Source organism: Mycteria americana, chromosome 24 (assembly GCF_035582795.1).
Source record: "Mycteria americana isolate JAX WOST 10 ecotype Jacksonville Zoo and Gardens chromosome 24, USCA_MyAme_1.0, whole genome shotgun sequence".
Classification (NCBI taxonomy): Eukaryota; Metazoa; Chordata; class Aves; order Ciconiiformes; family Ciconiidae; genus Mycteria; species Mycteria americana.
In genome coordinates this window covers 828264-841050 of record NC_134388.1, presented here as the reverse complement: position 1 = coordinate 841050, position 12787 = coordinate 828264, and the positions used below count along the sequence as shown (strand labels likewise).

Sequence of the window (12787 nt, the reverse complement as noted above, 5' to 3'; positions counted from 1 at the left end):
GAGTGGAGGGACCAAATCCACGTTTAGCATAAGAAAACACAGCTCTCTCAGCTCCCTTAGTGGAGCTGCACTTGTTTCTTCTCAAGAACTGTATTTGTCACCCTAGGTACTTTAATCTCTATGTTTGGAAGCCGAAGAGTCTTTCTGTGCCATAGGCAAGTTCCTCTAACGTAGCTCTGCACTGCTCGATGTTGGATACTCAGCACAATAGAACTGATAAATATGAAGATCAAAAGGCTAGCGTTTCTTTTCTATGTTTGTTATACCTTATTGGTTTCCTACTTATTCATTTAAAAAATGTGGAGTTCATAAAAAGGGTCGCAGTTACCTCCCTCTTCTTTGTAAGAGGTGGTACCTGTGTGTTGTGCGACTTCTCCGTGACACAGCCGGCAGGATTGAAAATTGCAGTTAATTTCTAAAAGCGTCTGCTCTTAGATTAATCAGGTACAGCATCATTTTTGTGATTTGTTTTTTTTGGTAGTAGTCTTATGTAGTAAAACTAAACAAAACTTTAAGTGTTGCTTTCACCTTCTGCATGATTTAAAAAGCAGCTGAAGCCTTTATGATCTCTAAAGCAAAACACAACACCCAATGAGTGAATTTGACTTTAAATCCTGTTATTGTTTTCTTCAGTCTGGCTGTGGTTATTTGTTATATATCACACTTGGTAAAACATTTACAAAGGTTGAACTAGAAATATTTTTCTGTTGAGTGAAATTTTCAGGACTTAAATTCTTTTTGTTGATAATGATGGAAAATCGGTAATAGTAGAACTTCCACCTGAAACCTTGAAAAATTGCTACTGTGTTCATGGTTTAGAATCTTTATTCTCATACTATTGTTCCTTATTTTTAAACATTTTTGAGCAACTTTTCAGTGGTACAGCTGAACTTTTTCACTTGGTCATTGAGAAAATGACTTGAGACATTTGAAACATAAGTTGGGATAAACCTTTATTTGACCAGTAATTTTGAATAATACTGTACTTCTAGTCTTTTTATTGATTTAATTTCCCTTAACTTATGTAATCTTTTGTTTATAAATTAATCTGTTTGTGGGACAGAAGGTTTTATCAATTGTTTTCCATACTGTACAGTATATGGTTAAACATTTTGTATATTTAGTGTGTTTTTAAGTTATTGATTTGTTTTATATCAAATAATTTATTTTTCAGGTACCATTTTCATTTAAACTTTGTTTTTACATGGGTTTATTTTAAATAAAGTATGACACTGCTTTCCAAATGTCTAAAATGAAGTTGAATCCCATTGTGTTATTTTGAGACTACTTATGTAAATTAACTATTTTAGAAATAACTGCAAAAATGTACCAAGTTCATACTTTGGTTGTGCTTCAATTCAAGTGCTTGGAAATTTTCTGCAATGATTTTTGAGCAATTTGAAAAATTGGAATTTTCATATTGAAACAGTTCAAAGATTTGTTGAATGAAGCAGCAGCTTTGTAGAATCCTGTGGATGGAATTATGAGCATTGTTTTCTACATGGTATTTTCAAAATTAAATGAAACAACACCTAGATATTTTACGCTAGCATTAATACGTAAATGAAACTATTTGTCAATAGCGCAAAGGAGTTTTGTACTTTTGCCACATGTTCATTACTGTTTTTGTTGAGTACTTGTTTGGAACATACTCATGATGTTTTTAAATGATCCATGATGAAAGGTGATGTGCTTCAAAATAGAATTAAGCTTTTACTTAATTGTTCATATTTTGTCTTTTTTTTCCTGCAGGAATTGGATTATTATTGTGCAATTTGGAATTTGACTTTTTTTTTTTTTTCAGAAGAATCTGAACTGTGTTCATGAATAGGCTAATCAAGCTTACGCCACTAAAGATTTTGTTACTTGTAGCCTTATTAGAAAGATGGAATTAAAAGAAGGCACATGATTTCCTTTTTATTTTTCAGGAAAAAAAGTTGTTCTCTCCATCTTATGGTGTTCATCCTGATTAAACCAAAACCAAAGCCCAGCTACACTATTACTCAGAAATGTGTACTGAAACTTTTGAAGAGAGCTCTTGAGAACAAGAAATCCATCAGTCTTCAGGTCAGGCAGGGTACTCTGGTTCTTCTTGTCCAGTTGCAGCTCTGAGGCAGGATAGACACCCTGATGTAACGGCCACGGGGGAGGTTGTGTAAGTGACCTTTTTAAGAAATGCTCATGAAACCGTGCCCTTTCAGTCAGAAGGAACCTGTCTGCTACTGTTGGCTCTGAACTGACTGTATTCAAGTGTTACTCCCTTTTTTACCAACACAAATTTTTAAAGTTTTGGTAAATTGAAGTCGGCTCCTACTGAGTTTCAGCAGGTGCCTTGCTGCGTTCTTTAGTTGCAGAAATTATCCATCTCTTTCGGAGCTGGGCTAATTATTGTACCTTTGAGGCATTGGCTCTGATTTTTCTCTTATCTTAATGACTTAGCTGTGAAAAGGGATGTAAAATCAGAAAAAAATAGCATCTCATGTATGATAACATGGAACGGATGGTGATGCTGTATCAGATCAGGCATCTCAGTGCAGTGGAAAACTAGATTTCCAGTTATTTTTTCTTGTTATGGGAATTGCTCAGTCCAGCAGTGTTCACCGAGTTGGAATTATTCTTTGTGCTAAATTGGTAAAGAGCAGAAATGAGCATTTTCTGTTACTAACAATGGATTATTGAATGTGCAGTGCCCCTTGTAATCAGGAATGCTTAATCACCAGTGCAGAATTCTAGACCTTCCCTGGGTTTTCCTTTGGATGGAGTGGGGGCAACTTCTGTGTTCTTACTCCCACCAGATGTTAGTCCTGTGGGATTCACTTCGTGCAGGTTTATTCTGACCACCTTTGTGTTTTCCAGGTTTTTCTAATATGAAAAATCATGAGGGAAAACGTGTATTAACCACCAAAAAGCTTAATAACAAAATATGGCCATGTGAAGTATGGGCCCCTCTCAGAAATGGCTGTTTTTTTCAAAAGCAAAGCAAAAAAATTAACGTGGACCCATTAACCCCCAGTGGAGATCCTGTTTTTGCAGAATTCCGGGTAGACTCCCTGGCTTTTAGACTCTTCCCCCACTTGCTCTGCTGTGGGGTCTGTTGGGGTATCCTACTGTTAAATTCCACCCCCTTCATTTCCAGAATACTAGGGGGAAAAAGGAAGGGTGTTAAACTGCACTGATTTCCATCTCCTTGGTATGTCAGGAAACGAGGGGGAAGAAATTTCATCCTGTCTTTATATTTTTCTCTGTATCTCCTATCTTTAAAAAAAAGAAACGTGGAAAAATATTAGTGTAAGGAATGTCCCCCTGGGTCATGGTAGTAGTGCATTTAGCTCAGGGTTTTGTCTCCAGCAGTGGCAGTAGGAGAAGCTATTTAAGGAAAGCACATTACGCCTGGCACCGAGCCACCATCCCTTCTTCATTCCCCTTGTGCTTCCCCAGCGCGCACAGTGGTTGGATGTCAGAGGGGCCCTGCCTATTCCTGTAATATCTCCTCTCCTTTTGCTTCATGATTTTTGAAGCTATCTTTCCTTTCCTTAAACTGTCTTCTGCTTTCATCACTTGCTGACAGCAGGAGACTGGAAGGAAAAGTGGAACGTTTGGGGTAATTTTTTTACCTCTGTGTGTGTGTGTTACCAGTGCAGTTGAATGAAGGTGAATAAATAGCGATGTTTCACTCTTTGCATTGACATAATTTCTTTTTTCTTTTTTTAAAGTATTCATGTACAGAAGCAGTGAATTTAGCAAAATGGGACTCTGAATCTAGTTTGTCAGAACATAACTTCTAACATCTCATTGGCAAATATTTTTTCTTTGCAACAAAATTAATTTAAACAAAATTTCTCACAGTTAAAATACAGATTTTATTTGTTTGAATTGTAAGTATAGTATATAATACTTTCAATGTGGAATTTTTCAAAATGGATTGACTTCTCTCTGCAGAGCTGTAGCTGGATTAAAGAGCATGTTCTCAACTTAAACTAGAACTTACAAGGAACTTCACCGAGTTTAATAAAAATGAGTTTGGGGCTTCCTGTATTCTTTGAGTAGATATCAGTGGACCTCTTAAACTTACTTTAACTGCAATTCTGTTTGAATGTGTTGGAACAGATTCTGCCCCCCAAGTCCAGCCCGTGCATGCTACAAAGAAAGATCATAAAGGAGAGAAAAGCAGAAATTGTTTGGCTTAGGAGCAGTGTTGAGTCAGTATAAACAGTGCTGAGCTGCTTCCTTCTCATAGACTTCAGTAGGCTCCAGCTCAGGTATCATGGAAGGAGCGTGCACTCGCACTTTCAGGATTTCAAGGCTGTATTGCAGCCTACGAACGGCTATGGTAAGTAAGCTCGTGTGCTTCTCTAGAGTCGTGGCACAAATGGTTTTGGTCTCAGTCAAACCAGACTTGCAAAACTTGGGATGAAACGTTTTTGTGACGATATATCCTACTTCACTTTTCTGTCCCAGATTGTTCCTTCAGCTTTGCATCTTTCAAGAGACACAGTATACATATATGTTTATACGTGTGCATACACACATACACAATACCTGTGTATGTATTAAAATGTATGTAGACTGTATTTATAGATAGTTTGTTTAGAATACAAGTGTGTCTTAATTATATGTATTAGCATTGTGTATCTGCTGTATATGCACATATATGCTATTCCACATGCCTACACAGTATAGAAGTAATTCATACAAAGATGTATATCCTTAAACATCCAAGTTTATATAAAATTTTATAGTTATAAGGTATTGTTAACAGTAGTACAGTAATGTGATGAGCAAGCTATGGAAGTTTGAGAAAATTAATCTCCAGCTGGGTAAAAATTTAATGGAATTTAATCCAAATTTTTCTAAAGTTTCTCTTGAAGTAACTCTAGAAAACGGCCACATCTATATATTGTATCTTACTATTTCTCAACAGTGGACCTGTAATGCACAATATTACTGCTTTTCAGGGAGCACCTCCCATTCACTTCACCCTGTGAGACAAAATGCTGTCACTTCTTTGGGAGTCAGTGACTTCTGAAATTATTTTCATTTTGTTTTAAGCCACCTTTAGTACGTTTTTTCCCCTTTCTGTTTTTACCATATTTCATGGGCCTTAATGTTTTAATCCTTTCTTACTGCAGGAATGGAGGAAGGAAGACAATTCAGCTTCAAGAAGGACTGTGATTCTAGTGAAATGGCAGTGACTGACCGCGTATGCCATGGCACACAGCATGATTGCCTGGGGTGCACCGCTGGGCCCTGCTCCCCCCACCCCTATCACTGGATTCCAGGGTAGACATCCTGGCTGCTTGTGCTAGCTTAGATAAAACATTGAAGGCTCGCCTGAGTGTCTTAAGTGCTTCTTTTCTGAACAAGGCTAAGTTCAGATTTGAGGTACGACACACTTTGCCTTGTTCAGTCACTCAGCTGGCTTGTAAAGACTTGCACCAGTTGTTTTATTCCTGGGCAGCGGTGTCTCCAGCACTGCGATAGTTCCTAGGGAGCATTCTGGCTGTCCTGAATTGCATCTTATGTTACTTAAACACAGTAATTCTCAAAGGCAGTGCAAGATGAAGTCTTGTTTTCAGGCTTTGTGCTTTCCTCCTGGTCTCAGCGTACAGCATGCTTAGCTGGGCAGGTTTGAGCCTTGCGTGCTGTTGGACTGCTGGTGGCCTTGACGAAGGAATGTTTGCCCTGAATTTGGCCTCTTCACGTTCACATCACAAATACTGACCTTACAGAAGAACAGCTCTAATATCTACTGCGTGGAATCCAATTTCCCAGTTCCTTTGTTGATATATATTCTGGGTTTGGGTGCGGGAATAATGCAAGCTGCTCATACCCAAGAAAGAATAAAAAGGGAAAAGGACGGACTTTTTGTTTAATTGGTGAGATCAAGGCAGCGTGACACAATTTGTAAACACTCCTTCTGCAAAGAATAACTCGGTGACAGTCTCATCGCTGCTGGGTGTTAAGCACAGTGAAAGGAAGGTATCTCTGTGTTACAGAGCACTGCCGTGTTAGCGGCAGGGCTCTGCGTCGGTGTGGGGTAGGGAGTCATATGAAGGGGAGAGCTGAGCCATTCCACCCCTATGCTCAGTGAGAAGGTGAGCATCATCTAATCCTAAGCAAACTTCTTGTTGCACAAACCGAAGGAGGAAATGAGGTGTGACGCCCTAATATGAACAAGGATGAAATGTTTTTGCTCAGAAATGTTTTAGTCTTTTGTAGTATACATTTCTAGAGTGGGATCGTCTCGCCTGCTGGCCAGTGCTGCTGCTGCTGGAGCTGTGCTGTCGGCCGAGGCCTGTCCATCTCCTGCTCCTTATTGGAGCTAGCTGAACGAGAAATTTCTTACAACGGCTGCACTACCATGCTGTTGGCACTCATATCTGTGTGAAAGCTTAATAGGTTATTAAAATTACATAATGTGATACCGCTGCAAAAATGTTTTTGTATTACGAGAGGATTTTAGATATTCAGGTCCTAAAAAAACCCCAATAATAATGATAATCAAATGTCATTGTAGACATAAATAAGATTCCGAAGGTGAGTTCTGGGTATGGTTTTAGGTGATGGTGTCGCTATAAATGCTCCAGTCTCCAGCATCTTATACCAGTCCTCCACCATCATCTTATTTGTGCTGATAAAACTGTTGGTAGGACTTATTTAAATGAAAATAAGCCTCGCCAGTGGTTACTTTAAACCTGGATCAGTTCTTGGATCTGTTTTCCATGTAGTTCCGTGGGGATATACATACCAGCAGTGCTGAAGGGGCAGCTAAAGGGTGGGATCACAGAGCTGAGCTTAGGGCTGCTTAAAGTGGCACTGCCATCAAAAGATGCACTCGACCGTGCTTTGAGTGCTTGGGGTCAGCTGGGTGGCTTGATGAAACTGGAGGGACTATTCAGGGAAAGCAGCTAGACTAGAAGGCAGGCTGTACGGATGTGAAGGACAGTAGGAGTTGCTCCTTAGTCAAAATTGCTGGTACGGTCATCAGTCTACATTCCTGGCAAAAGGAAAAAATACACTGGAAAAAACTCAACCCAAAATATCAAAGGAAAAGAAGAGTAAATGGAGGTGGGGGTGGACTAGTTAGCAACAAAAGATCCATGTAAAGGATCAGGAAGTGAAGGAGTTACTCATGATGCGGTGAGGTGGGATAGAGAGAGACTTCACTTTCAGCTAAAGTGAGAACATGGTGTATTTAGCAAAAGTAAGATGGGCGATAAGAGTAAGCGTACCTACAAGGACATAGCTATGCTAGTGGATGCAAAACCGAAGAGGCGAGTGTGTTCTTAAGTGTAAGTGCATCATTAGCACTGGAGTTCTGGTAGTAAATATATTAACTTGTCAGTCCTGGTGGTATCCTATGAGTGGAAAACAGCAAACAACAGGCAAATGTGTATTAGGGGAATATACATGGGCAGGTACAACCCTGTTAATCTGATCTCTGTACTACGTGATATGTTTCAATAGACAGGACACTTATCCCTGCAAAGTGCTAGACCTAGGAAATGAAGGCTGCGGCAGCTTCTTCCAAGGGCCTGTGCACTGAGGAGGCTTGATCCCACCATGGTATAGCCTAAAAAATTATTCTAAAGCCACATACTTGAAATGTTGAATAACAGATTTCAAGATACAGAGGTAAACAAAATAGTTGAAATACATTTTGTCACAGGTTGTCACAGATTTTATTACAGAGTCATTAATTTGGTGGGTTTCTTTGAGAAGTTCTTTATAAATAAATAAATCTTATAAATATATAAAACGCAGTAACTCACATTTACCTGGACTTTTGTAAAGCATTTGATACAGTATTGCATAATACTAAATAAACTTGGGTAATTACAAATACAGGAAATTTAAGGTGGGGGCTGCTTTAAAGAAAGACAGCAGCAGGGAAAGTTAAGCAGGAGATTTTCAGCTGGGGGGCCACTACCACAGTCTCAGCTTTTTGGGATGCATTTTCAGCATTTACTTCTGTTGAAATATCACTTATGTGCTATGAAATCCTCAGCTGGAAATTGCTGAGAGATGCTGTAGCTCTGCCCTAACTTCCCCCTCCCTGACCCTTCTCCCAGTTTTTCGTGAGTATGAGGAGAGGTTTTGGAGAGGCATGAGAAGGATGAATGCTCTTGCACAGAGTGCGGGTCTGACATGATGAAGAGGATCGTACACACACGCACATTCAGGAACCAGGTGTGCAGAACTACGACCAGTGATAACGTGGATGTGGAACACTTCTGCGAAGAGGAAGCTTTGGGTGTCAATCGTCCAGGGACCTGTGGGAGCACGAGAGTCCCTGTGATGAGTCGAAAGGGCTCAGTCACGTGCTTCATGGATGGCATCTTGTGACGCAGGACTGAAGGCCTCAAGAAGATGATAACATGAGGGGGTCTGTTTACACCGGCTACGTCTGCCATTGGTCTGTATCCTTTGGCTAGGAAACGCACAAGGCTGGGAATGAGGAAATCATTCTAGGACAGGATTTGGCAATCTACTGTTGACCTTGTCACATGTTCTTTTATGACAATGTAGAGGAAGGCTGTTGGTGAGAACTTGGAAATGTCGATGCATCTGGTTGTTCAGGGGTTTGTTGCACGGGCAGCATGGAAGGGGGGAGGCTCAGAATGGCCGGTTAGTGATTTCTCTCTTCCAAACAGGCTGGAGTGAGCACTTGTAGAGAAGCTTTTTGGATGTCCTGTTCCCAGGTGCAGCGCATGACAGTACCGTTGAGCTCTTCTTGCTTACGTGGAAATAGATAGAAGGGCCCAAGCCTTCTGACGTGCTGTTAGTTTTGAACTGAACTGTCCTGCTTTTCTTATTCTGATGGTGAACTAGTTGAGCAGTTTGGTGGTTTGCCAGCTGGGGATGGGACACAAGTGGAAGTGAGGGTGTCGTGTAGGTTGAGGATGCAGTGAAATGAATGAATTGTGCACGCACAGAAACCTTCTGTTGAACTGCCAAAATATTTGACTTCAGACAGCTTAAGTAAAGTTAGTGATGGCATTGCAGTGATAACGGACGCAGTTGTTTGCTGTTCAGAGCCAGCTAAGGAGTTACGGTGCTTGTCATTGAATTAATATCCTTCTCAGAATTATCTTTGTAATACTGGGTTCAAGCAGTGTGTTCCTAATTGAGTTGCAGATTAAAACCAGCTGGAGGCTGTATTTGGTGAGGAATGCAGAGGCTTGCTTAGCTAAATGAGCATCCTGCTGGGTGCGGCTGCCAGGGAGCGTCAGGCATTCGCTCATACAGCCCTGTACGGCCCGAGACCTGCTGACCCGAGACGTTTTTTTCTCTGCCCGTGACTCATTGCCATAGCAGTGCTGATAAAGGCACCTAAGCCTGGACTCTTCACTACAAAACAGGGTGTTGTAACGAGACCATTTTCTTTGGGCACCAGGATGCTGGTGTTTCTTGTCCCCGGCCCCAGCCCAGTTCAGAGCAGCTGGAATTGCACGGCCCTTCGCACAGGCAGCAGTGCACGTTCTTGATGGGCTTGAAGGCGGCTGCAGTTCTCTTAAGACTTCCTGATCTGTTGCTGGTGGTGTTTTTCCCCCTCCTCTTACTGTGATCCTGGCTAAAGCACGTTGTTGCTATTTGATTATTTTAAGTCCGATGGCTATCACAGTTAATCTCTTTGTATAACGATGGTGAATCGTAGTTGTAAATCCAGCTGTCAGGGCATTCCAGATGCCTTTGTATCTGTGCTCTTTTTCAAATAAAAATGGTTTTTACTGAAGTGTAAATGCTATGCCATTCAAATTCCTCGTTGAGCTGCACGTCATTGCACTAGCAAGAGTGTATAGAAACTCAGAAAATTCAGAACTTCAAACAGCCAAGGTTTGTTCTTTGGATTGCGCTATTTCTTAAAGAGATTGACAAACTTTTACATGTTTTTGTACAATAAGGCTGCCTCTATGTACTTCCATTTTCATCAGGCCCCTTGCTCAGCTTCCAGAAGTTGATGCTGTAGTTTTGAAAGCCAGGACTGTAGAGCATAAGATTTAAGGGGCGGGGTGGGTGTTTAACATTTTTATTAAAACAAGAATCCATGCAAATGAAGAAATAATCTAAGTTAGGAAGCTATCACTTGTAAATTAAGAAAAGTTAGAACTTACCAGCTTGCATAACTGAAATGCTGATCACTTGGCGTTGTGCATTTTGAGTAATTCTACGTGCTCATAGACTAGTTGTGGTTGGTTTTGGTTTGGGGTTTTTTGTGGTTTTTTGTTTGGGTGTTTGTTTGTTTGTTTTTTAACTTTGCATCACTTTTTAATTCCATTCTGAAGAACTTTTGTTCAATAAGGAGGTTATATGCTTAAGTCAGTGACATCTAAGAGCTGTAAGCAAGGGGTTAACTAAAGCATATACTTTGTTTTTGATTCTGGGCTTTAGAGTACAGCAGAGTAGTGTTCTTTTTGCACCAGTGAGTTTGAATAGTAAAGTAATGACACTAGGCACTTATCTTAATTTTACGTTTTCCACCATGTCTCCTTAAGTCGTATAGGACAAGCTACTTGATTCTACTGATTTTCTCCTCTTCTGACCCGTTAGGTATTATAATCTGATTTTTTTCCTGTCTTCCAGAGTTTGTGTGTGGGTTAATTGTTACAGTCTCTTCAGTGCTTTGAACTTAATCTTTTGGTTCACATAATGATCGGTAATTAGAATAACAAACAGTTGAGGAAGGGAATCTTGTTCCAGGTTATCCCCAGGCTGCTAAGCCAGCGTATACAACACTAGTACCTAACGCCCCGTTCCCAGCCTAGGGCTTCTGTAGGCAGGGGGAGCAAATGCATCTTTGGTTTCTCCAACAAGGTATTATTTTTACTAGCTGTCTCCTGAGATGGAGCTCAGTCGTGTTGCTCTCACTAGCGCACTTGATATTCCACGTGGGGACGTGCTAAAGAGGAATACTCAGCAGCCCAGAGCTTCTGCTTATGTACTGGGAGGTGAGAAAAGAGAAGATCTTGGGAGAGCACCTCTTCTGTTGGGACTTACGTGAAGAGCTGTGTGTTTGGATGCTTTGGGGAAGGGATGGGCAAAGGAGGAGGGGACCTGGTTGTTTTGTATCTGCCTATTTACGGGGGTTTTGCACCTTTCTCTGTACATCTGGTCTGGCACTGGTGAGGCAAGAACTGGCAGACTGAAAGTGCCCTGGTACAGCTGCTTGAGGAGCTCGTGGTGTTCAACCCTGCGCAGCGTGACTCAGCCGGTTATTTCTGTTGTCTGATGCCAGCCATGTCACAACTATGAGACTTAACTTGGCTGCTGCTCACTGGGCTGCTGCTTTTGCTAGATCATGAGGTGAAAGGGGAAGGGGAGGTTTTACGATTGCAGATTCAGAAGGTGAAATTATTCAGGTCCATAGGTGGACAAACATTCTTACCAGATCCTTGGATTTATTTTTTGTACCTGGTTGAAAAAGTGAGGGTGTGAATGAGTACAAAGAGAGATTTCTGCTTTTGTAACTCCAGTTATGAGCAAGTGAGTAATTGTTACTTGCAAAGGATATGTACGAATGGTTTTTTTCCTACTTAAGACTTCATGTCTAGGAAATGCAAACTGGTGCTCAGGTTGGAAGAAAGCATGATCCTGAAGAGCAGCTAATAACTCTTGAATAATAGATGACTAGATGCAGGTGTCCTCTCAGGAAGAATTGCCAATATATGAGCAGTAGAAACTAACAATTAAAGGTCACGATTGGCATTTTGTTGGCATTAGGAGGAGAATGGTGAGGAATTTACGATGGCTAGAGCTGTGAAATCAGCAGCAGATGTCTGCCAGGCTGTAAGTGCAAAGAGCATTCGTTCTGTCTGTCTCCTTTGATTGCAGCCTGTCAAAGCAAATAACTGTTTGGGATTTGGCATTTGGAGGGCAGACAAAAAGACAGCAAAATGGAGTTAAGATGTCTAGAGTCAAGACGGTATTTTGAAGGTGGGTGTCATGATGCTGCCATTATTGATACTTTAGCACCAGAATGTGGTTTAAGGTAATGCTTTGCAGATGATTGAAGACTTCAGGAATATTGAAAGGGAAACGAGGAGAGTGGCCAAATACCCGTTTTGTTGTGGTTCTGCTCAAGGAAGGACAGTGAGTAGAAGATCTCTGAGGTGAGATGGCCAGGTAAGTGACGCAGCAAGTTTTGGGTTGGGTGTAATGTTTCAACCCTACCGTTCTTTCCTGTCTGTGTCTCAAAATCAAAGCCAAAATCTGGTCTTACAGAGTTTAAAGGCTCAGCATTCTAAAAATAAATATATCTGTTCAGACATGTAATTTAGAGTGGGATTCATGCTATTGACTCAATTAAAAATCTTAGCACCTAGTCCAAGCCCATCAGTAAGAGACTTCAGAACGCGATTCATCTGCTCCTAAAATGTGAGATTTACTGCTCATAAAGGTGCCTGTCTCTCACTGTTGACTGCAGGGGACTTCATTTGTATAGTTTAAATGAGGTGCGTAACTTCTAGAAAACAAAGGTGAGTGTACGTTGCATGCCTAGGCGCCAGGACGTCTGCACTTGCACAAGACTCGCTGGCTCCTGACATGGATTTTGGAGCATCTTACCCAGGGGTGTTTTGGCTTCCTCTCCTCGCTGAAAACCTAGGAAGATTGCAAACGGAGAATGTCAAACACAGTGAGATGCAACTCGGTGCAGAATTGCCCAGGCTTGTCAAGATTCAAGCTAATGAGTCCATAAGGCATCTCTGCACTGTGCTCTGTGCTTAGCTGAGGGCTGATGCGCTCTGCTGCATGGCTGCTTTGCTCTGCGTGGTGGTGGTGGTGTATC

The 12787-nt window shown here is 41.1% G+C and overlaps 1 long non-coding RNA gene across 1 annotated transcript; it reads left to right on the top strand.

Annotated features, from left to right (window-relative positions):
• The first annotated feature begins 1218 nt into the window (after positions 1–1218).
• On the top strand, positions 1219–5329 carry LOC142420368 (uncharacterized). The gene is made up of 2 exons (XR_012778736.1): positions 1219–4330; positions 5130–5329. It is a non-coding gene; the product is annotated as an uncharacterized LOC142420368 (long non-coding RNA).
• Positions 5330–12787: the final 7458 nt, after the last annotated feature.